Source organism: Rhinoderma darwinii, chromosome 8 (assembly GCF_050947455.1).
Source record: "Rhinoderma darwinii isolate aRhiDar2 chromosome 8, aRhiDar2.hap1, whole genome shotgun sequence".
NCBI lineage: Eukaryota > Metazoa > Chordata > Amphibia > Anura > Rhinodermatidae > Rhinoderma > Rhinoderma darwinii.
Genome location: NC_134694.1, coordinates 10,121,019 through 10,145,225, shown reverse-complemented (window position 1 = coordinate 10,145,225; position 24,207 = coordinate 10,121,019). Strand labels below are relative to the sequence as shown.

General features: G+C 43.3%; 1 protein-coding gene across 4 annotated transcripts in view; it reads left to right on the top strand.

Moving 5' to 3' along the window:
• The window catches only part of LOC142659187 (uncharacterized), a 186,550-nt gene that overhangs the window by 135,261 nt on the left and 27,082 nt on the right, over positions 1-24,207 (top strand). Inside the window, exon 2 of one of the 4 annotated variants that reach the window (XM_075835046.1) lies at positions 552-672. The exons of 2 other annotated variants lie outside the window; for them this stretch is intronic. The gene's annotated coding sequence lies outside the window, so the exon portion shown is untranslated. The remainder of the gene's footprint in view (positions 1-551; positions 673-24,207) is intronic. One more of the 4 variants, XM_075835047.1, reaches the window with a different exon arrangement.

Sequence of the window (24,207 nt, the reverse complement as noted above, 5' to 3'; positions counted from 1 at the left end):
TCTCTTCATATGGAAGTCTGTTCTCCAGTATTAGGGGGAACAAACAATTTCTAACGCCAACTGTGGACCATCCCTTTAAGTTGAGCGCAACTGCAGCAGCCAATCAGCTTTTACATGGTTCTTGTAAATAAGACTATGGAATCCAGTATCCAACCTGACGATAATCTGGTCTGGACGACATGACTGTTCGCCAAACTAACACCCCATGAAAATATATGAAGCAGGACTACGCAAGGAACTTTGTACGACTGACATTTCTGCTAGGACCAAATCAGCAAAAAAAAAAAAAGTAGGATCTGAGGGAAAAATGAGCTGTGCAAGGAGGATTTTGATGTACACATCAGCGCTGAGACATAACTCGTACAGTCATGTTTGTCTGAGGGATGACACTGCTTGTGGTGTAACCACTACAGCCGGAGCTGACGCTGCTGAACGGGCAGTTGACAGCGTAGACTACGCAAATTACCCGCAGGCGGTGACGACATGGAGTCTTGTGATCTCCTATTTGTTTTTAACAGTAAATAACACATTTCTTTTTATCTTTCTTAAAGGGACACTACACCTAACGTATCACATCTGCATTGTCTGTACAGGAGAAAACCTCTATTGAATCGTCTTATTTATTGTACCCTGTTATCAGCCACTTTGTCCAGCAGACTGTCGTGTTCTCCGGTAAGATGACATAGACATAATAGGGGGAGATTTGTCAAACTAGTGCAAAAAGAATGTGGAGCAGTTTCCCATAGCAACCAATCCAATTACAGATCTTATTTTTCAGAGGCCCTCTCTTAAATAAAAGCTGCAACCTGATTGGTTACTATGGGCAACTGCTTCGCTTGTTCCAGTTATGTCCACCATTGTGAATTTGGCTAGCTTTCCCAAACCCCTGAATGGCCCTCTAGCGACAACAAATGAGCTGAGGATGTTACACAGGCTTTATATGTAAATTTGCTATTCAGATCCCCAGAAAAGCTGAGCAATTGCCTGCATTGGAGTTGAAATGGAAACCATATTTGTTATCACCCAACAAACCTAGAAATAGATATAACTAAATAAAAAAGACTGAATATAAAATGATGCAACTTGACAGAAGAGGACGACTTAAAGAGGCTCTGTCACCAGATTATAAGTGCCGTATCTCCTACATAATCTGATTGGCGCTGTAATGTAGAGAACAACAGTGGTTTTTATTTTGAAAAACGATCATTTTTGAGCAAGTTATGAGCTAGTTTAGATTTATGATAATGAGTTTCTCAATGGACAACTGGGTGTGTTTTACCATATGACCAAGTGGGTGTTGTACAGAGGAGTGTATGAGGCTGACCAATCAGTGTCCTGCACTTCTCATTGTTCCAGCCCAGCATGATCCACAGCACAGTGTGATTGTGCAGTGAAAGAAGTAAACACGCCCAGTTGCTAAAAACACAATACACACCCAGTTGGTAATTAAGAGAAAACACACCCAGTTGTCCATTAGAAAGGCTCATTTGCATAAATATAAAATTGCTCATAACTTGGCCAAAAATGATCGTTTAAAAAAAAACAAAAAACGTTCCTGTTATCTACATTGCAGCGCCGATCACATGCAATAGGAGATAGGGATTTGATAATCTGGTGACAGAGCCTCTTTAAAGGAACACTCCTGATACTGATTCACAATGGTGTCACTGATCTGGAGGACCCAATGCTGTCACTGATCTGGAGGACCCAATGCTGCCACTGATCTGGAGGACCCAATGCTGCCACTGATCTGGAGGACCCAATGCTGCCACTGATCTGGAGGACCCAACCAATGCTGCCACAGATTTGGAGGACCCAACCAATGCTGTCACAGATTTGGAGGACCCAACCAATGCTGTCACAGATTTGGAGGACCCAACCAATGCTGTCACAGATTTGGAGGACCCAACCAATGCTGTCACAGATTTGGAGGACCCAACCAATGCTGTCACAGATTTGGAGGACCCAACCAATGCTGTCACAGATTTGGAGGACCCAACCAATGCTGTCACAGATTTGGAGGACCCAATGGTTGGACTGATCTGGAGGACCTAAAGGTTTCCCTGATCTGGAGTACCATATAGTTTCACAGATCTGGAGGACCGAATGATTTCACAGATCTGGAGCACCCAATGGGTTCACAGAACTGAAGGACCCAATGGTTTCACTTATCTGGAGGACCCAATGGTTTCACTTATCTGGAGGACCCAATAGTTTTCACTGATCTGGAGGACCCAAGGGTCTCCCTGATCTGGAGGACCTAAAGGTCTCCCTGATCTGGAGGACCTAAAGGTTTCACAGATCTGGAGGACCCAATGGTTTCACAGATCTGGAGGATCGAATGATTTCACAGATCTGGAGCACCCAATGGGTTCACAGATCTGAAGGACCCAATGGTTTCACTTATCTGGAGGACCCAATAGTTTTCACTGATCTGGAGGACCCAAGGGTCTCCCTGATCTGGAGGACCTAAAGGTTTCACAGATCTGGAGGACCTAATGGTTTCACTGATCTGGAGGATCCAGTGGTTTCACTGATCTGGAGGACCCGATGGTTTCACTTATCTGGAGGACCCAGGGGTCTCCCTGATGTGGAGGACCTAAAGGTTTCACTGATGTGGAGGACAATATGGTTTCACAGATCTGGAGGACCCAATGGTTTCACAGATCTGGAGGACCCAATGGTTTCACAGATCTGGAGGACTCAATGGTTTAATTTATTTGGAGGACCCAAAGGTTTCACTCATCTGGAGGACCTAATGGTTTCACTGATCTGGAGGACCCAATGGTTTTACTGATCTGGAGGACCCAACAGTTTCACTAACCTGGAGGACCCATTGGTTTTATCTAGGTGTATTGCTTAAGAAAGACAAGCATTTGACTTGGTGGACCCCTCTTATATGAGCTGATCATTGGGGCCCCTCATAATCAGCTTGTTGTTGGAAGATTTCCAATACATTGTTCAAAACAGAAAATCCCTTTAACTAAAAATACTTAATTAATTTTCCTGAATATTCTGTCTTCTGGAAAGTGTGACAGTTCCTGCAGCTTTGACCATTGGGAACGTCTGTGTCCCTGAAACATTATTACTCTGTTTACTTAGAAACCCAGGAAGAAGTAAAAAGCCAGCTCAGGTATTTTCCAAGTGACATGACATGGGAGCACAGTACAGCACCTGGTACAGAGCGACGATTCCTGCAGACTCAACATAACGACTACACAAAGAACACAAACCGCATCATACAAAGCAGCGTCTAGTACAATACACCGGGACTGCCGCAAACTCTGGAGACGGTAGCATGGAGCATTTATACATGTAGAAAATACAGCAGAATATAATAAAGGAATATAAGCCATAGAACTAGAATGATAGTCCTCGAAGAAATCCATACAGTGTGCAAATAAAAGTGCCATACAGGGTCCAAATAATACCACCATAGAGTGCCCAAGCCATAGCACAATGCAGTACCCAAGCAATACCATACAGTGTACATATAACAGCGCTCAGGCCTCAGATTTCCAAGTTGTCTTGTAGTAAACCCTTACTGTAAATCCCTATGTGGTGGGGTTGAATTTCTCTAGGTGGTGGAGCCTTGGGGCAATATCTGCCTTCGCTGTCCTTATAATCCGGCCGTGCTTAGAAAACCTGGAGACTTATGTATTTACACGTAGTTGGGATTATTTATTATATAGACATTATTTTCGTTTATCAAGACTTCCGTTTTCAGTTTTACTGACAAGTAACATTTAATACCACTCCTAACCAGTAGGCGGCTTATCGAGGTTCTCATTTTATTGTTTGATAACCACACTAAGGCAGTATTCCTATATACACTATATCCTTATATACCATACAGGAATCTAGTCTGGGGTTTTCCCTATCATGGTTTAGATTCTGTTTTAGCTTACACAGGGAATCTTGTGCTTTTCCTGTTGTATTCCCTCCAGTTCTAACATTTGGCAGGCAAAGGCTTATTTTCTGAGCAGCTGCATATGGCAAAAGAAAATGTGCAAATGTTTTAGTCTAAATGTCCCGTTTGTTTTCCTGAACATTCAGTGCTATAACAACTACTAATGCCCAAAAAAATGAGTTGGTTCAGCGAATGCGCCCTTCCTCTCCATAGAGATCATTTAGAGTTGTGGAAGCCTGTGACTACTCTCACTCAAAAGTTTCCATTCATGTCAGTGGAGAGTGGTCGCACATAGACAGCCACCTCTCTATTTAAAGGGGTTTGGGACCTCCATCGAATAGCCAGAGCAGCTACAAAGAGTGCCGCTTCCACTGGAGGACTAGGCACGTCCATACATTACACAGACAGCCATTTATTTAAATGGGCAACCTGCAATACTTTCTTTTCCCTGTGGGGGCACTGCAGGGGAATTGAACACTTGCTGCAATGGTTCCCCAATGATACAGCTAATCGCTGTGAGTGCAGTGTGTGACAATGTGTGGGGCAATGTGTGATCAGAGACTCTTCTGGGGAAAAAAAGTAAAAACACTTGGGGATCTACCTCATTCTAGCATTAGTGGTGCAGACCGACTTCGATGACATGTCTAATTACCATCTCATACTTGTAAAGGTGTTTAGCTCCTTTAAAGAGGATCTGGCACTAGTTTATTAATTCCCTATCTCCTAACTAATCTAATAGGCGCTGTGCTGCTGATAACTACAGTGTGTATTTTTAATTTTTTTTAAAAAAAAACACGTTTATTTGCAAAGTTCTGAGCATTTTTCTAAATACGCTAATGTGGCTATGCCAACTTGCTAAATGGGAGCTTACGCTTTCTTTTCACTCTGGGCGGTGTAATGTTTTCTGTACGACACTGTCCAATCAGCATCATACAGTTCTCCTCTTCCCTGCCCAGCAACACAGCGTGATCATATAGTATACAGCTTCCATTCCCGACTGTGTATTCAACTGTTGATATCTCCGGTTGTTTCACAGCATTCATATGCCCCCACAATCACTGTACTAGGTGGTCCACAGCCCGAGATATGCCTGTTATAAGTGATCCCCCTTCCCTCCAGCCTCAGTCTCTCACACTGTGTGAAGCAGCTTCATGCTGATAGGACAGGTCAGAGGCTGTTAGGAGGCTCCACCTATAGGAGAATCGCTGGTGGTGACGCCCACTTGGCTAGTATAGCTTCATTTACATATTGAGAAAAAAGCTCATAACTTTTAGAAAAATAAAAGCTTTGGGACACAATTTTCACCAACGTTATCAGTGTGACAGCGCATATTAGATCCGCTAGGAGATTGGGCATTACTAAACTAGTGACGGGGCCTCTTTAAACTGGGCATGTATGCTGCAAGCTTTCCGAAGTGTAGTAGTAGTTTCAGCAAGAATGTACAGTATAATAGAGTGATTGATGCAGGAAAGATAGAGAAATTCCCATCATGTTTCAGGAGTCAACACAAATTTCAGACTTGTTTTTGTTTCGCACTTTGTATTCTCTACCAATAGGAGTGGGGGAGTGTAATTTACAACTAATCTAGCACATTTCTGGCGCAGAAAGCTGCTTTTACTTTTCAAGCCCACTCCTTAGGTCTCACAAAACAATTTAAAAATGTTACTGGATTTTGCTACGTTTTTTCAATGCTGGGAGATGGTGACATCTCCTCTGAAAAACGCAGCAATTCTGTCCACTTACCGCAGCAGGAATTGACATGCTGCAGTACGAAAAATATACGCACCGCAGGTCAATTTCTGCTCGGAAATCTTACGCAGCATGTGGATGGGATTTGTTAAACCTCATCCACTATGCTGCTACTGTATTCTGCTGCGTATTTTCCGTCCGCAATTCCGAACGGAAAATACGCAGCAATTCCGCTACGTGTGGACAAGCCCACAAGCAAATTTTTTAAAATTGTTGCAGTTTTTTTGCGGCAGAATCTCAGCTTTTCCGCGGCTAAAATCCCAACATCTGCTATTTGTTGCGGGTTTTATCTCCCATTGAATTCAATGGGGAAAACCCGCAGCAAAAAAAGCAGCGATTATGCAAATATAATTGACATGCTGCGGATTAAAAAAAACGCACTGCAGCTCAATTTCTGAGCGTTTTATCTGGTATAATTTACACAGCGTGTGGAGGAGATTTGTTCAAATCTTATCTACTCTGCTGCTACTGTATTATGCTGCGGATTTTCCCCAACTAAATCTGTTGCGGAAAATCCACATTATTTACACTATGTGTGAACCGAGCCGAAGTATGGCCATTGTCAGTGATTTTAAGTAAATGTAATTAATTTTTCAGTGATTTAATAATGCCCCCTATGTACAAGAATATAACTACTACCTACTATTTACATGAATAGAACTAATATTATACTGCCCCCTATATACAAGAATATAACTACTATAATACTGCTCCTATATACAAGAATATAATTACTATAATACTGCCCCTATATACAAGAATATAACTACTATAATACTGCCCCCTATGTACAAGAATATAACTACTATACTACTGCTCCCTATATACAGGAATATAACTACTATAATACTGCCCCCTATATACAAGAATATAACTACTATAATACTGCCCCCTATATACAAGAATATAACTACCATAATACTGCCCCCTATGTACAAGAATATAACTACTATACTACTGCTCCCTATATACAAGAATATATCTACTATAATACTGCCCCTATATACAAGAATATAACTACTATAATACTGCCCCTATGTACAAGAATATAACTACTATAATACTGCTCATATATACAAGAATATAACTACTATAATACTGCCCCTATGTACAAGAATATAACTACTATAATACTGCCCCTATTTACATGAATATAACTACTATAATACTGCCCCCTATATACATGAATATAACTACTATAATACTGCCCCCTATATACAAGAATATAACTACTATAATACTGCCCCCTATATACAAGAATATAACTACTATAATACTGCTCCTATATACAAGAATATAACTACTATAATACTGCCCCCTATGTACAAGAATATAACAACTATAATACTGACTCTATATACAAGAATATAACTACTATAATACTGCCCCCTATATACAAGAATATAACTACTATAATACTGCCCCTATATACAAGAATATAACTACTATAATACTGCTCCTATATAGAAGAATATAATTACTATAATACTGCTCCTATATACAAGAATATAACTACTATAATACTGCCCCCTATGTACAAGAATATAACTACTATAATACTGCCCCCTATGTACAAGAATATAACTACTATAATACTGCCCCCTGTATACAAGAATATAACTACTATAATACTGCCCCCTGTATACAAGAATATAACTACTATAATACTGCCTCCTATATACAAGAATATAACTACTATAATACTGCCACCTATATACAAGAATATAACTACTATAATACTGCCCCCTATATACAAGAATATAACTACTATAATACTGACTCTATATACAAGAATATAACTACTATAATACTGCCCCCTATATACAAGAATATAACTACTATAATACTGCCCCCTATATACAAGAATATAACTACTATAATACTGACTCTATATACAAGAATATAACTACTATAATACTGCCCCCTATGTACAAGAATATAACTACTATAATACTGCCCCCTATGTACAAGAATATAACTACTATAATACTGCTCCTATATACAAGAATATAACTACTATAATACTGCCACCTATATACAACAATATAACTACTATAATACTGCCCCCTATATACAAGAATATAACTACTATAATAATGCCCCTATATACATGAATATAACTACTATAATACTGCCCCTATATACAAGAATATAACTACTATAATACTGCCCGCTATATACAAGAATATAACTACTATAATACTGCCCCTATATACAAGAATATAACTACTATAATACTGCCCCTATATACAAGAATAGAACTACTATAATACTGCCTCCTATATACAAGAATATAACTACTATAATACTGCCCACTATATACAAGAATATAACTACTATAATACTGCCCCTATATACAAGAATATAACTACTATAATACTGCTCCTATGTACAAGAATATATCTACTATAATACTTTCCCTATATACAGGAATATAACTACCATAATACTGCTCCTATATACAAGAATGTAACTACTATCATACTGCCCCCTATGTACAAGAATATAACTACTATAATACTGCCCCTATATACAAGAATGTAACTACTATCATACTGCCCCCTATGTACAAGAATATAACTACTATAATACTGCCCCTATATACAAGAATATAACTACTATAATACTGCCACCTATGTGCAAGAATATAACTACTATAATACTGCCCCCTATGTACAAGAATATAACTACTATAATACTGCCCCCTATATACAAGAATATAACTACTATAATACTGCCCCTATATACAAGAATATAACTACTATAATACTGCCCCTATATACAAGAATATAACTACTATAATACTGCCCCCTATATACAAGAATATAACTACTATAATACTGCCCCTATATACAAGAATATAACTACTATAATACTGCCCCCTATATACAAGAATATAACTACTATAATACTGCCACCTATATACAAGAATATAACTACTATAATACTGCCCTTATATACAAGAATATAACTACTATAATACTGCCCCCTATATACAAGAATATAACTACTATAATACTGCCACCTATATACAAGAATATAACTACTATAATACTGCTCCTATATACAAGAATATAACTACTATAATACTGCCCCTATATACAAGAATATAACTACTATAATACTGCCCCTATATACAAGAATATAACTACTATAATACTGCCCCTATATACAAGAATATAACTACTATAATACTGCCCCCTATATACAAGAATATAACTACTATAATACTGTTCCTATATACAAGAATATAACTACTATAATACTGCCCCCTATATACAAGAATATAAGTACTATAATACTGCCACTATATACAAGAATACAACTACTATAATACTGCCTCCTATATACAAGAATATAACTACTATAATACTGCCCCCTATATACAAGAATATAACTACTATAATACTGCTCCTATATACAAGAATATAACTACTATAATACTGCCCCCTATATACAAGAATATAACTACTATAATACTGCCCCTATATACAAGAATATAACTACTATAATACTGCCACCTATGTACAAGAATGTAACTACTATAATATTGCTTGGTGGACGAGTTTTCATATCTGAGTAGAATTTCCCTACTAAGTAGAAGTTTGCACGGTAGACAGGACATATAACATATAGAGGACAGGTAAGTTCCTGGAGCATTCTTGTGTATAATGAAGCTGATGTCATTGTCGTGACCTGGGTTGTATTTGCGTGAGTCTAGTAATCCTCTCTCAGGATGCTGATGTATAATAACACTGACATGTAAATATATCCAGTCCCTATATTGTCAGTGTCAATACAGTGCGATTTTACATATCCTGCAGTTGATGATTAGTTTCTAGAAATATGTCTCCTTTTATATGTAATATTTACAGTATTAGGCCTTATTCACACGAACGTATAATACGTCCGTGCTACGCCCGTGGAAATCACGCTCGTCGCACGGACCTATGTTAGTCTATGGGGCCGTTCAGACTGTCAGTGAATTTCACGCAGCGTATGTACACTGCATGAAACGCACGACATGTCCTATATTTACCCGTGTTTCGCGCAGCACGCACGCATTGAAGTCAATGGGTGCGTGCAAATCGCGCTCGGCACATGGAAGCACTTCCGGGTGCTGCGTGTGATGCGCGCTATAGTAGTAAAATTAATGAATGAAAACATAAAAGCACCTCGTGCTTTTCTGTTTGTAAACATAAAAGCAGAGTGTCGTCATGATGCCGGCTGCGCGAAGATCACGCAGCCGTGCACTATATGCTGATGACACACTGAACTTTTGCGCGTGTAAAACGCAGCGTTTTTTGCACGCAAAACGGACACATCCGTGTGAATAAGGCCTTAGGATATGTTCACATGGCAAACGAAAAACAGGCGTAAAATACTGAGCTGTTTTCAAGGGAAAGAAGCCTCTGTTTTTCACCCGTTTTTTATGCATTAGGCGTTTTTGATGCGTTTTTTACGCCCATTTTTTGGAGCCGTTTTTCTATTGAGACAATGAAAAACGGCTCAAGAAGTGATATGCACTTCTTTTTTACAGGGCGTGTTTTTTTCGTGACGTTTTTCCAAACGGCCATGTAAAAAAACGCCCCGTGGGAAGAAACACAGTTTTTCCCTTTGAAATCAATGGGCAGATGTTTGGAGGCGTTCAGCCTCCGTATTTTTAGCCGTTTTTTAGGGGCATTTTAGGCCGTGTGAACATACACTCATAGTTACACCTGTGAACTTAATGTTTGATGGTTTTAAAGGGGTTTTCCCATCTCAGACATTTAGGGCATATTGATTGGACATGTTGGTGCCCAAGTACTGGATGACAGTCTTTAGGGGCTATAATTTGGCCATATGAGAAATGACTGCCGGCAACCATAACCAAAAGCCTAAAACGAATAGATTTCTCTATATCTATGTGTCCGCATCGGCAGATGGGGGGGGCTTAGGTTTGGTACTAGGACCAAGTGCCATGATACAGCATAAGTCAATAGTCCCTTTAAGGCAATTTAACCCGTCCTATAAGTGCTTCCCCTATTAGAAAAGCAGGGGTGCCTCCCTGAAAAGTATGCCCTGCACCAGAACCTCACCCCACACAGCCCTAGTATTGCACTTCGTTTACTCTACAAGATAATTGTTCCAACATTTTTCGCCAGATAGTGCACTGGCCCCCATCAGGGACCCTAATAGCAACACTGAGTCTGTCACCAGAAATGTACCTATCAAACCAGCAGCAAGAGTAATAACATTATATTCAGGTGAGTCTACACTATATTTTCCTTTCTCACATGAGTGCCCCCTTTGCAGAGAAAATCACTTTATTTAGAGCGTCACCTTTGCTCCAAAGTCCTCTGTCTTCTTTCCCCAGTCTATTCCTCCCTCCCTTGTTTCGTTGATTGACAGGGGCCAATTCAGGTGAGCCTACACTATATTACTCTGTTGCTAGTTTGACAGGTACATTTCTGGTGATAGACTCTCTTTAAATCCACTTCTTTCCATGTAGTATGTTGTTTACAGCAAGTTATCAGTGTAATTTTCCAGTAATCTGGAGTAGGATACAAGACTCGGCAATAGATGATTATCTGTTTCTTGCAACCCTCGGACTGTTCGGGGTACAGGAGAACCTGGTTATTGCAGTATCACGCAGCGTTCATGGGTCACGCAGTCCGCACGTCGCTCCTATCACACGCCTGGCAGGGAGCGATCTCAGGGTTGATAGCTCCATTGCCAAGAGATTCTAAGAAACCAACGTCACACCTGGAATTCCGTCTTCTTACAAGAGGACAAGGACATGTAGTGAACGCCTGCACCTTCTGTGTAGCTGTCATGTTACCTGTTCATTGCAAGCACAACACCCTCACAATCAATACTGTAACCCTTGCCCTGAGCTGGATTGTGGCCAAGTAGTACAAATTCACCTGTTAGGTAAAGAGTAGTTGCCTTATGAGAAGGAAAGTCCACTCTCCAGCAAGTCCATATTTATTTTATATTTTTTATAGTCTCCATATATTACATAGCGCTGTTCCCAGTGGAGCTCACAATCTACTTTCCCTATATCAAATATTAGGGGCAATTTCATAGAAAGCAACCGACCTACAGTATCCGTATGGATTTGGAGGAACTCCATGTAGATTGTTGCTCTTGGTTGGTGCTATAAGGCCACGATCCTGGGGTATGTGGACCCACTAGGCTGGTCCACCGTAGCGGAGTGGCTGCTGGCCAAACAATAGTCTATGCCAAAGTCTTTAGCACAAGAGTACCTGTAAGAGTCCAGACAAACACAAGATGTAGCAGACACTTTGGCACATATGGTTCGGGGCACAGATGATGCTTGGTGTGGCAGATGACACTGGACGTGGCAGATGACACAACACGATTCCAACCCTAGACTTCAGCTCAGAAACAAACACAGTTACAGGATACGGGAAGCAGGATTTGGGTACAGGATACAACTAAGGGACCATTTTCAATACGAACACTGGTAGACCACGACAACGTTCAGGCTAGGAGTGGAAGGGCAGAGCCCTTTTAATAGTCCAGGATGATCTGGGGATTGATTAGGTAACTTTTTGCATGTGTGCGCACTGGCCCTTTAAGGTAGAGGGTGAGGATGCACGCGCGCACCCTAGAGGACACTGCAGAGCAGAACGGCCGCATGTGCAGGAAGTGAGGGAAGGCGGCGTTCCGCGACCGCGGCCGTTCCAGCCACTATTTACTCAGCATTTGAGATGTTAAAAGCAAAATGGTCCCAAAATACAGGACAATGATGGTTCCTAGTATGTAGTCATTTATTCAGCCCCCTGGCCTACACCGTGAGGATATTCCCTTAAAATGAAGCTCCAGGACTTCCGGTTCCGGCGCTGGGATGTGAGGACGGAGCTGCATGAGCTCCTGAAGCCCTGATCCCCTAACCCATCTACGCCACACACCCGCAGGATATAAACACCCAGGCATTAGGAGGAGAGGTGGGGGACAAGAACCGGGAGGTTTATGGAGAGATATCTCCTCCGGAGCGGCAGCAGAGAGATCTCCTGTCCGGCCGAGCACAGCACACGAGGTGAGGGGCCATCCAAGATGGCGGCGCCGCTGCAGCCACCACTTTCACAGAGCCGGTCTCAGAGCCCAGAAATTCAGAGGGAAATGCTATCGCCGTCGATAATGACTGACTCACAGATTGATTATCGGAAGCTGGCAATTGAGGTAGCTACCCAACTGGCCCCCGACATCAGAGAATCCTTAATAGCCACAGTCACAACAACGCTCCAAAAACTCCAAAATGAGGTGACATCTCATGGCAATCGACTAGATGAATTGGAGCAGCGGGTTGGTCTCATGGAGGATGAATCAGCAGGGGCACATACCTGCATTAGAGACCTAATGCGAGATAACACAAAACTCAGAGACCGCTTAGAAGATCTTGAGAATCGGTCCAGAAGAAACAATTTAAGGATAGTGGGACTGCCTGAGCATATTAGACCGCAGCTCCTCCAGGGCATCTGCGAGACGGAGTTACCAGAAGCGCTAGGTCTGACCAGATCTTGCAGAGTGGAAAGGGCACACAGAGTGGGCCCCCCTGGTCCGAGCGCCAACGCCAAAGGAGAGCCACAAAGCAGACCGCGCCAGGTGATCATGCGGTACTTGGATTACAATGACAAAGAGGAACTTTTGCGCACTTTCAGGAACCGTAATACCCCTTTGCATATAAGGGGGGCAAAAGTCATCCTGTTTGCAGATTATTCGGCAGAAGTCACAAGGCGGCGGAGAGCATTTGGAGGGGTTTGCACCTCCCTCTACAAACGCAAAATTAAATTTCAGCTACAGTATCCGGCCACTTTGAGGATCATGCAGACGGATGGCGCCACCAAGGTATTCCACAATCCTGAGGAGGCGGCATTATATGTAGACAAGATCCCTGGACTTCGGGGCCCTAGACAATCGGGAGAGGAGAAGGCGAGTCAAGGTACAGGAGGGGAAGGACCCCGTACACCAGTTTCTTCACCGAGGGACTGTACATGGTCAGATATCGCCCGCAATTCCACTTCCTCACCCAAGCAACAACGGGCAGAATCGTCGAAGATGCCACATCGACAACGCTCAGAAAACCGGCTTGCAACCATCCCGGACTGATAAGTATCGCATAGAGGCTCCATGAGCGCATTTGATTGTGCCTTATATATTTATGTGGCAACTGGTTCTGGTGGGATATTATGCCGACAAAATTCCTGCTATAATAGGCATAAGCACTTGTACCCGTGTTGTATAGGAAGCCCAACTTATTTTGATACTTTAAAAATTAAAATGTGAAGTTCCAGTATATCACGAAAAGATGGCGGGAAGGGGAGGGGGGGAGGGGTCACAGACCAGAAAAAAGTGAAGTTATGTATGCCAATTTAAAGTTTGTCTCACAGGAAATGCTGGTGACATTCCTGGATGGGCATTTTGTTGTTAAAGGTTGTGCCAATTCTCTGGCACCAAATGCAAATGTTGTTATTGTAATGTTGGGAGCAATCTGGAGCAGACGCCGCCGGGTGGCTACCAAGGCAGCAAAGCACGCTTGCCTAGAATTAGATATTTATGACCAGTCAATTGTGAACCTTTTCGGAATGCCCACTTTATGCAGCTGACCTCGTGGAATGTAAAGGGGCTCAGGTCCCCTAACAAGAGAATGATGGTACTCCGTCACTTAAAAAAACTCCATACGGACATCGCTCTTCTTCAGGAGACACATTTGGAGGAGAGCGACTTCCACCGCATGAAAAAGTTGTGGGTGGGCCAAGTATACGGCTCTTCAGCTTGTGGCCGTAAAGCGGGGGTACTTATTTTAATAAATAGAAACCTGGTACATGAGGTAATCCACACTGATGCAGATAAGGAAGGGCGACTGCTCCATATTACTCTAAGCACACCATGTGGGGTATTAAGCATTTATAACGTGTATGGACCTAATAGTGATAATATTGCGTTTTTCAATGGTTTGGAAAGGGCCCTTATGTCAGATAATGTCCAGCACAAAATAGTGGGAGGTGACTTTAATTCAGTTTCTGATCACAAGGAGGATAGACGCACACACAGTTCACAAAGCACGGGATCCATTCCAACAGGGGCTCCCAGAAAACAGGACCGAGTGTTGGGACCCCTGATGGAAAGAACACACTTAATAGATCCCTGGAGAAGGGGTAACCCGGATGCCCGGGAATTTACACATTACTCCCACGCTCAACAGTCCTGGTCCAGGATTGACTACCTCTTAATATCCCCAACACTACAACCGAGGCTGGGGGCCGCTGAGATAGGGGACCTAGTGATCTCAGATCACGCCCCGGTACGAGTAGATTTTCAGGAAATATATCCCAGAGGATCAGACTTCATATGGAGATTCCCGGCTCATTTAGCAACTGATGACACCTTTGTGAGACAGCTAAGAGGGTGGTGGTTAGAATACACGTCGACGAATTCAGAACACAGAGATGACCCCTCACTGTACTGGGATACGGCCAAGGCAGTGCTGAGGGGAAGGATAATGGCGTATACTGCCAGCAAAAAACGGGAAATAACACAAAAATTTAATGCTTCAAGTGCTGCACTGAGGGCAACCTATACAGCATATTTGGCACACCCTACATTAGATGCTAGACAGGCCTGGATTCAGGCAAAACACTCTTTTGACGAGTGGGCAGCTCAGAAAGAAACAATGCATACTCGAGACTTTGAAGCTACTTTACATAAGTTCGGAAGTAAGGCGGGTAAACTTTTGGCCAATATGGCTCGAGGAAAGCGCTCAGTGCAGCACATAGCGAAATTAAGGGATCATAATGGGCGAGAAACATGCGATCCAACTAGTATCAATTCCATCTTGGCTAAATTTTATGAGGAGCTGTACTCTGATACATCTTCCCTTTCATTGACAGACACACTGTTAGACAAGGTCACTTTACCGGTCATCTCCGCGGAACAGTTGCAACTTCTAAATGCCAGGGTCACAAGGGAGGAGGTGGATGAGGCAATAAGAAACCTTAAAAATAGTAAGGCGCCTGGCCCAGATGGGCTGACCGGCGAATTTTTTAAAGTAATGCGGGAACAGATTACGGAGACTTTGGTCTCCTTGTTTAACAATGCTCTGGGAGAGGAGGGGTTACCACCATCAGCAGACACATCTTATGTGAAATTATTGCTTAAACCTGGAAAGGACCCCCTACTACCAGGATCATACAGACCCATATCGCTCATAAACGTGGACGCTAAACTCCTTTCCAAAATCATAGCTGATAGGTTAGCGAATATAATGCCGTTCCTCATAGCCCCAGAACAAGTAGGTTTTATTAAAGGTAGGTCGGCGGTCACCAACATTAGGACGGTTCTGGCAGTGCTAGATAGAGTACAGCATAACCCATTTCCGGGGGAACATTCGGCTTTACTTTTACTTGACGCGGAGAAAGCTTTTGACAATGTCCGTTGGAATTGGTTGGATGCTGTCCTGGATAAGATGGAAATAACGGGGGCATTCAGGATATTATTACACCACATATACAAAGACCCTAAGGCTAGAATCTCCACACCAGGCTTTCTGTCTAAACCATTCCGTCTATGTAAAGGTACAAGACAGGGGTGCCCGTTATCGCCACTGTTGTTCAATCTGGCTTTGGAGCCGCTGGCACGTTATCTGGCGTCATCCAATTTATATACGGGCATAAGGGTGGGGGAGATGGAGGTCAAGGAAACGTTGTTTGCAGATGACATCTTGTTATTTCTCGCAGACCCCCTTAAAGATGTTCCGCGTATCTTCCAGGCATTGAACGACTTTGGGAGCTATTCAGGGTACAAAGTTAACACGTTAAAATGCCAGTTATTAGATTTGGGAACGCAGGACCCAGCATATAGGCGGTCCCTAGCCTCCCTGGATGTTGAGATGGCTAAGTCAAACATTACTTATCTGGGTATTAAAGTGGGTCGGGCACCCAACTCGCTGTATGATCTAAATTATCCCCCCCTTATACAAGATATCCAAGCAGATCTTCTGAGATGGCACAGTCTACCTCTATCACTGATGGGAAGGAGCTGTTTGGTCAAAATGTCAGGATTTGCGAAATTACTCTACCCGCTCCAGACTATCCCACTTCTGGTCAAGCACTCAGATATCAATATACTCAACTCATCATTTACCAAATTCATATGGGGGGGGGAAGAAACCAAGAATAGCGCTCACGAAACTCATGATGAGGAAGGCGGAAGGAGGGGTCAATTTCCCTAACATTCGGGGTTATAACCTGGCCTGCTTGAGTAGACATCTGCTAGATTGGAAACACAACACAGAGTTCCACTCCCATACTAGACTGGAGAGACAGCTAGCAAAACCTTGGGATCTCATGGCTCTGGTACACACAACGTTCACTTGTCTCCCAAAGATCGTCAAGAAATCATCTCTGTTACGAGATACCATCATTGCCTGGAAGGTACTGCGCAAACATTATAACCTCTCTTATCGCATTTCAAAACATATGCCCCTATGGCAGCACCCAGAGTTTGCAGCAGGAAGATCTAACAAACTAATGTCAGAATGGAGGGAGAAAGGGGTAGCGACTCTGGGGGATATGTTCCACGCGCAGGATAAGAGGTGGTTAACCTTGCAGGAGCTCCAGAATAAATATGTTTTTGTTCGGCATCAGCACTTACAGTACTTACAAATAGTTAATCACTGTAAAACTAAACTTGCGGATGTAGCGGATGAGGTCCCCCCCAACCTGTTTGATTCATGGTTCGCGGACAATCACAGACACTCCATTTCCCAATTATATAGTACACTCAGACCAACACTAGTGAAGATGTCCCCGGGGCAGGCCTTTGGGAGATGGGAAAAACTGTTTAATTTACCAGGCATTGAAAAGCATATTGAAAAAGGGCTGGTGGATTTCAGGGCACACGTGCACAACGAAAACTGGAGGGAAACTCATTTGAAGATCATTCACCAAGCAATATATGCATTTACCCTGGCCCCCTCCGCCTCACAACCAGATAGGAAAACGTCATGCCCTAGATGTAATATCTCAAAGACAGACATGTATCATGGCCTTTGGGCGTGTGCACATATTCAGCCATTCTGGGGGAGATAACATCCTTATTGCAGCAGGTGGGCAGGTTCCATGGGAATTTAGGGCCAATGGAGGTCTTATTCCATATACAACATGATGGAGAATTAGAAGAGACAGAAACGACACATTTAGCTCCCATGGCCCATGCCACACTGATTATGGCAAAGAGATGCATACTACAAAACTGGCTGGTAGCTGAAGTACCGACTCAGAACATGGTGGTCCAGGGGTTGAGGAAACTGTTTTATCTAGACCGCATTGGTATATTACAGAATAAAGACACGCAGAGCAAAAAATTCTTTGAGAAATGGAAGCTTTTCCTCACAAAATATTTCACCAGTGAAGAACGAAGGGACATCATAGATCCGTTTACGGGAACGTCATGGTACTTGATTGAAGATCTTAAGGGCACTTTAGGGGCACTGAAAATATCACGGGAGTAAAGCATATATATCCTCTGGGATTTCTTTATTCTTGCGGACTAGCTGCCTGAGTTGGTGAACTGCTTCACGAAGCTCCAATTGTTATGTATGCTCCAATTTCTTATCTGTTCTGTGTATTGTTTAGTTATGTAAGTTAGGCAGATATGCAAAGTTATGTAACAATGTTTACAGGAATACCCGACATGTGGGGTTAAAGGACGGGAAGGATAGAGGAGATGAAGGAGGGCTGATAGCCCATGGGGAATAACTTCCAAGATCAAACCTAGTTTGCTAGGAAGCATTCACTATCACATGTTCATTTATACATTTTTTGTAATGTTTATTATTATGGCAATGCATTACTGTATGATTTGTGTTTTTTTTTGTGTTGAAAAAATTCAATAAAAATATGTTTTAAAAAAAAAAAAAATGAAGCTCCACTTTTGGAACCATTTAGAGAATGTAATATGGAGTTGCATGTGGAACCATTCATTGATGTGGGGTCATAAGCAGAATCCCTCTCTTTAAATATGTGCCATTCAAATAATAATGATATGCGGAGGTAGGAGGAATATTAAAATCTTCAGATTTGCCTGCTGAAAAGACTGGCTTGTAAGCTGTCCTGTGGATATGCTATAAATGTCTATGATGGGTATACCCCTTTAAAGACTATGTCCACCTGCATAAATTGTCCCAATCCCTCTAAAATGAAAATTAAAGCAACTAGGCGTGATTAAAAAATCTGCTACCGTTTTGTGTCTGCATGTCCTATACAGATCAATGTGTCTCCATGGTTACAGACTACAAATAAAACCTTGTGTAGTCTGATCCTGCAGTCATACTCCCTTCCATCTGTCTCCTACCCATAATATAAAAATTTTTTGTTTATCAGCATTGTAGGCAAAAAATAATTTAGAAGAAGTTAGTCTCCTTGTTGACGGTTTCTACTTGGCATCAGTTTTCTTTTTCTACAATGCACAGTGGAAACAAATTGAAAATTAAGTGGAAACAGTAAATTGGTAATGAAGATGATGCCCCTGAAATGTACAGCAGTTAGGGATGTATTGTGGGGATATTTCCAAAGACTATGTGGATATACACTTTTATAGTGTAACGCTCCACCTACATATAGTTGCGCATGACAGGTGGACAGCAGAGGGACCCTTTTGTGTGGGGACCCCCGGCTCTCCAGGAGCTGGATTTACCAAGATCGAGGTGCTCGTCATAATGCGCCTCCCTCATGTTTTCCCAGGAGAACCATCTCAAAGGTGCCAGTTTTTTACCCCTTGTCCCTGGCTTCCCTTGCTTTCGTTCCTCAGTCCTTCCCTTGTCACGGCAGTCTAAGGGCACGTTCACACGTGGCGGAATTTCACTTAAATTCCGCTGCGGACACTCTGCAGCGTTAATCCGCAGCGGAGCCGTTTCTCCATTGACTTTCACTTTAATTTAGCAGTGTTCGTTTACACGATGCGTACAATTCCGCTGCGGAGCATAGGCTGCGGAGCGGAATGTGGTGTCCGCAGCATGCTCTGTCTGTTGCGGAGCAGTGGCGGACTGGTTGCGGACTCATTGCGGAAGTTCTCCATTCACTTCAATGGAGAATCGAAATTCCGCAATGAAGTCCGCAGATGTTATGTGTGGTGCGGAGCGTAACTTGACATTTCTTCATTCTGGCTGGACCTATGTATTTCTAGGTCTACAGCCAGACTGAGGAAGTCAATGGGGCTCCCGTAATGACGGGAGCGTTGCTAGGAGACGTCTGTAAATAGTCACTGTCCAGGGTGCTGAAAGAGTTAAGCGATCGGCAGTAACTGTTTCTGCACCCGGGACAGTGACTACCGATCTCAATATACATGTATCTGTAAAAAAAAATATAAGTTCATACTTACCGAGAACTCCCTGCGTCTGTCTCCAGTCCGGCCTCCCAGGATGACGTTTGAGTCTAAGTGACGGCTGCAGCCAATCACAGGCCAAGCACAGGCTGCAGCGGTCACATGGACTGGCGCGTCATCCAGGGAGGTCGGGCTGGATGCCGAAAGAGGGACGCGTCACCAAGACAACGGCCGGTAAGTATGAAAATCGTTTACTTTCACTAGGGAAAGTGCTGTCCCTTCTCTCTATCCTGCACTGATAGGGAGAAGGGAAGCACTTTTCCCGCAGTCCGCAGCAGCTAGTCCGCATCAATGTACTGCACATTTTGTGCAGATCCGCAGCAGAATCTGCAACGCAGATTCTGTGCGGCATTGATGCGGACAGTTGCGGAGGAAATCCGCCACGTGTGGTCATGCCCTAACCCTGTTGTCCAGGTCTTGTCCGTTTCTTGTATCCAGTGCTTGTGGCTGATCACATGAATTTCCTTTCTTCTCTATCCCAATGATTAGTACAAACAAAGCAGCTGTCACTTGACAGCCGTTTCAGTCTCAATTTCTAGGAACAGCCTCCACCTACTATCACAGAAGGGGTGGGGCCATCAGGGAGGCGGGGTTATGTTAGGGCATCAAAATGTAGGCTCCTCCCAATAGCTGGTCTGACACTATTGACCCTGTACCCTCAGGGCCTCTCTGCAGCTGCCCAAGTGTCAGCATTTGCAATATGAAATGAATGTTATTTCTGCAGCAATGATTATGATCCTGACCTTTAATATCCTCCTTTAGGCGTGGACTTTTGGGGTAATTCACAGCTCGGGATCGCTTGTAGTAGTGGATAAACATTAAGGGAACAGATGGCAGCTGATTCAGAGGCACAAAAACATTGCGCAGTGGCCTCAGATCACACATGACAAATCCATAATCCAACGCTGCTCCCCCGCCCCCGGCCCATTCTTGTGGAGTCCTGAGACCACGGCAGCTGCCTGGGTAATGAGGCTTGCAATGGCATTATCACAGTCACTGGTTATTACACTGTATAAACAACCTAGAGGGTGAAGGATGGGCACTTACTCCTATATATCGATATTTATCATCAACTCTAGGTGTCGGAGGACCTTCTTAGAAACTCACCGGAGGTCTTCTTAAATATATCATACACAGGACTTCTTAAAGGGAAAAGCAAATGGAGCTTGGTAGGAGATCAAAGATAACCGACTGAGGGCACTATATTACCACATTTGAACCAAGCGGTTGGCAAGGGCAGGGCAAATGAGCTGGTCTATAGATTCCCTTCTGGTTCACACAGACCGCAATTGAGGAACCCCCGCTTGGGGGTCCTGTGACACTAGTGCCCACCTGGGAACGGGGAAACTGTCCGTCTGCCCCTGGCACTACATTACATCAGTATGGACTAATATCTTTATAAGCGCTATGTGCATTCAGTGAGTTCTGGTAATGCCGTGCTATGGTCATAATGCGTTTACAAAATAATTACTATAAGAACCACCCCCACTTAAAAGTAGGGACGGTTTTTGGAGGTGGCAAACTTGGCAATTTCTCAGAGCCCCTGATTCCTAATGGGCCCTCAAGGATTGGACCCCCAAGAGCATCCTGAGTGTAGAACATGTAAACCTTCACTGCCCTGGACCACCAGGGACTTTACCATTAACCCCCTACACTATTTGGACACTAAGAGGCATATTTATTTGGGCACACAATGGTATTATGTGGGATCTACTGCATAAGACTGTATTATGTGGCACTATATGGTAGTATTATTTGGATACAGTATTTAGGGATTGTATGGTGCCATTATTTGGCCATTGTATGGCAGTATTTGGGTAAAAATTCCATCTGTATCTGTGTTTTATATAAATTACAAGAACAACTGTCTGAAATTATGAGCATGGAGCCCTACTTTACTTTCTGCCGAGGGCCCATTTTCTATAAACCGGCCTGGCTTATTATGTCCTACCCCCTCAATGGCGAGGAAGCTTCTGGACACCACTGAATCGATGGACCTTATTGGCACAAGCTGGTGCTCGGGTCTCCGGCACTGTTTTATATTCACAAACCAATGTTTCTTGGCAAAAGTATCAGTTAGAAACTGTACAAACATCTCATGATTTTATTTTTTAACAATTCCATCAACTCCCATAATTCTTCGCAGGCTACTCAATTTGTGAAAAACGCAAAGTTCTTGAAGTCCCTGATATACTGTTTACATACGACCAACAAAACTAGGGGTTTTTCATAACAATGTGGCCACAAGAGGGTGGTCTTTCAGTGCCAGCTTGCATACATAGGAGACCACTACACACTGTAACTGGTAACATCACAGAGGTACTGGGTGCCTCATGCCACTTTCCTATCGCACCTAGCAAATTGACCAACTGCATTTTTACTAATTCAGTCCACAAAATGGATGTATTCAATGTGTGGAGTCCGCAGACGAATCTTACACAGGGCTCGCTCAGTTTTGGCACTTTCAGCCCCCAAACGTGATGCTTCTTCAGCTTACACCGACAAGCATGTCTCAGTGCCAATCCCAGTTTTACGTCAAACTGACATAATAGACAAAGAGGCTCTGACGCAGCTTAGACCAGGCTCAACATTACATCCACCTTTAAATCTCCATCTTTTAGGCTTTACGGAAAATTCTCCCGGGTTTGCGGTAGTCCCTGGCGCGGTCCTTCCTGACTGTGTTTATGGTTAGAGGCGAGAGGCCCATGCGTGACGAGGAACGGGTGTAGCTGCAGGGAGAAAGAAAATGTAGAGTTAATTTTCGGGCTATACATTGATCAAATATAGACAATTCATTGATTGCTGAGAAATCTCTGAACACCCCCCCATCTTCTGTGTGGGGACCCCCTTAGTCGCCAGGCCAGATTGGCCCGACTGCTCTGTTTTTATCCTGCATATAAATAATGGGTAACAAGAACCAAGATACAGCGAAGGAGCTGTACGGGGTTAGAGTAGTGCAAAACGCACCTTGTAGGGTCAGGAGCCAGGTGTAAGATATCAGGGGGGGCAGAGCACACAGATGCCATCCTAGCAAAATGCTATTACGAGAGTATAAAGTGTAAATTGTGACACATAGGGGCAACATTACCTCATGGGGGCAACGGTCAGTAGACTATAGGCTGGTACGGTCTCCATCGGTAATCCAGGGCAATGAGGGTCATAACTCTTCTGCTGTGAGTATTCGGGTAGGATTGCTAGCCACGGAAGTTGCCATGTTAAAACCAAGGGGCAAACATACCATAGAGAGGAGCCTATGCTGTTGATATGGGCGCAGTCCCCCTTTTGCTGTTTGAACCCTCACAGGAGTCTCCACGATCACAGCAACGTTACTAAACAAGAGGAATGGTAATCGCTAGTGGGTCATCCAGCCCTACAAGAGATGGACAGGGGGTGACAACGAGCAATGAGCGCTCCAGTCCCGCGTGAAGTGTGAGATGCCACGCACCAACTCCAGCATGAAGCACCATCTTACTAGGAATGACCCTGGGTGGTCGCAGGCTGTCAGAATGCTGGGAGTCGTAGTTTCACAACCGTGCCGCTGGTTGCTGACCCATGCCCTAGGGTTTCTTTGAATGCAACTATTGCTGTATGCAGGTGCCCATAGCAAAGTCAATTTGGGCACCCCTTTCTGGTGCGGACCCTGGATGGGGCTGTTGGACAATGGTGCGGATCACTAAACATGGATGGCCAGTAGATCAGATGACCGTAAACTGTAAAGAAATGATCAGCAGAGGATACGGCCGCCAGCTTCCTCCCTCTCTCCCTCGCCTCGTGTTGTAGGCGACGGCACCTCCTTCCAATACGGCAGGATGCAGACAACAGCCTGTAAGACATGTGCACATCCAGGGTGCCGCCTGGCTGCTCAGAAGATGTCAAATATTGAAAATAATGAAGCCAAACGCTTAATAAACAACCACAGAGAGCGCAATAATCCCAGATAATGGGAGCGAATTCACGTATGATTGAGGGCTTGTCCACACGTAGCGGAATTGCGTATTTTCCATCCAGAATTGCGGATGGAAAAAACGCAGCAGAATACAGTAGCAGCAAAGTGGATGACCTTTAACAAATTTACATGCTGCGTAAAATTTCTGAGCAGAAATTGACATACGGTGCGTATTTTTCGGACTGCAGCACGTCAATTCCTGCTGCGGAAAGTG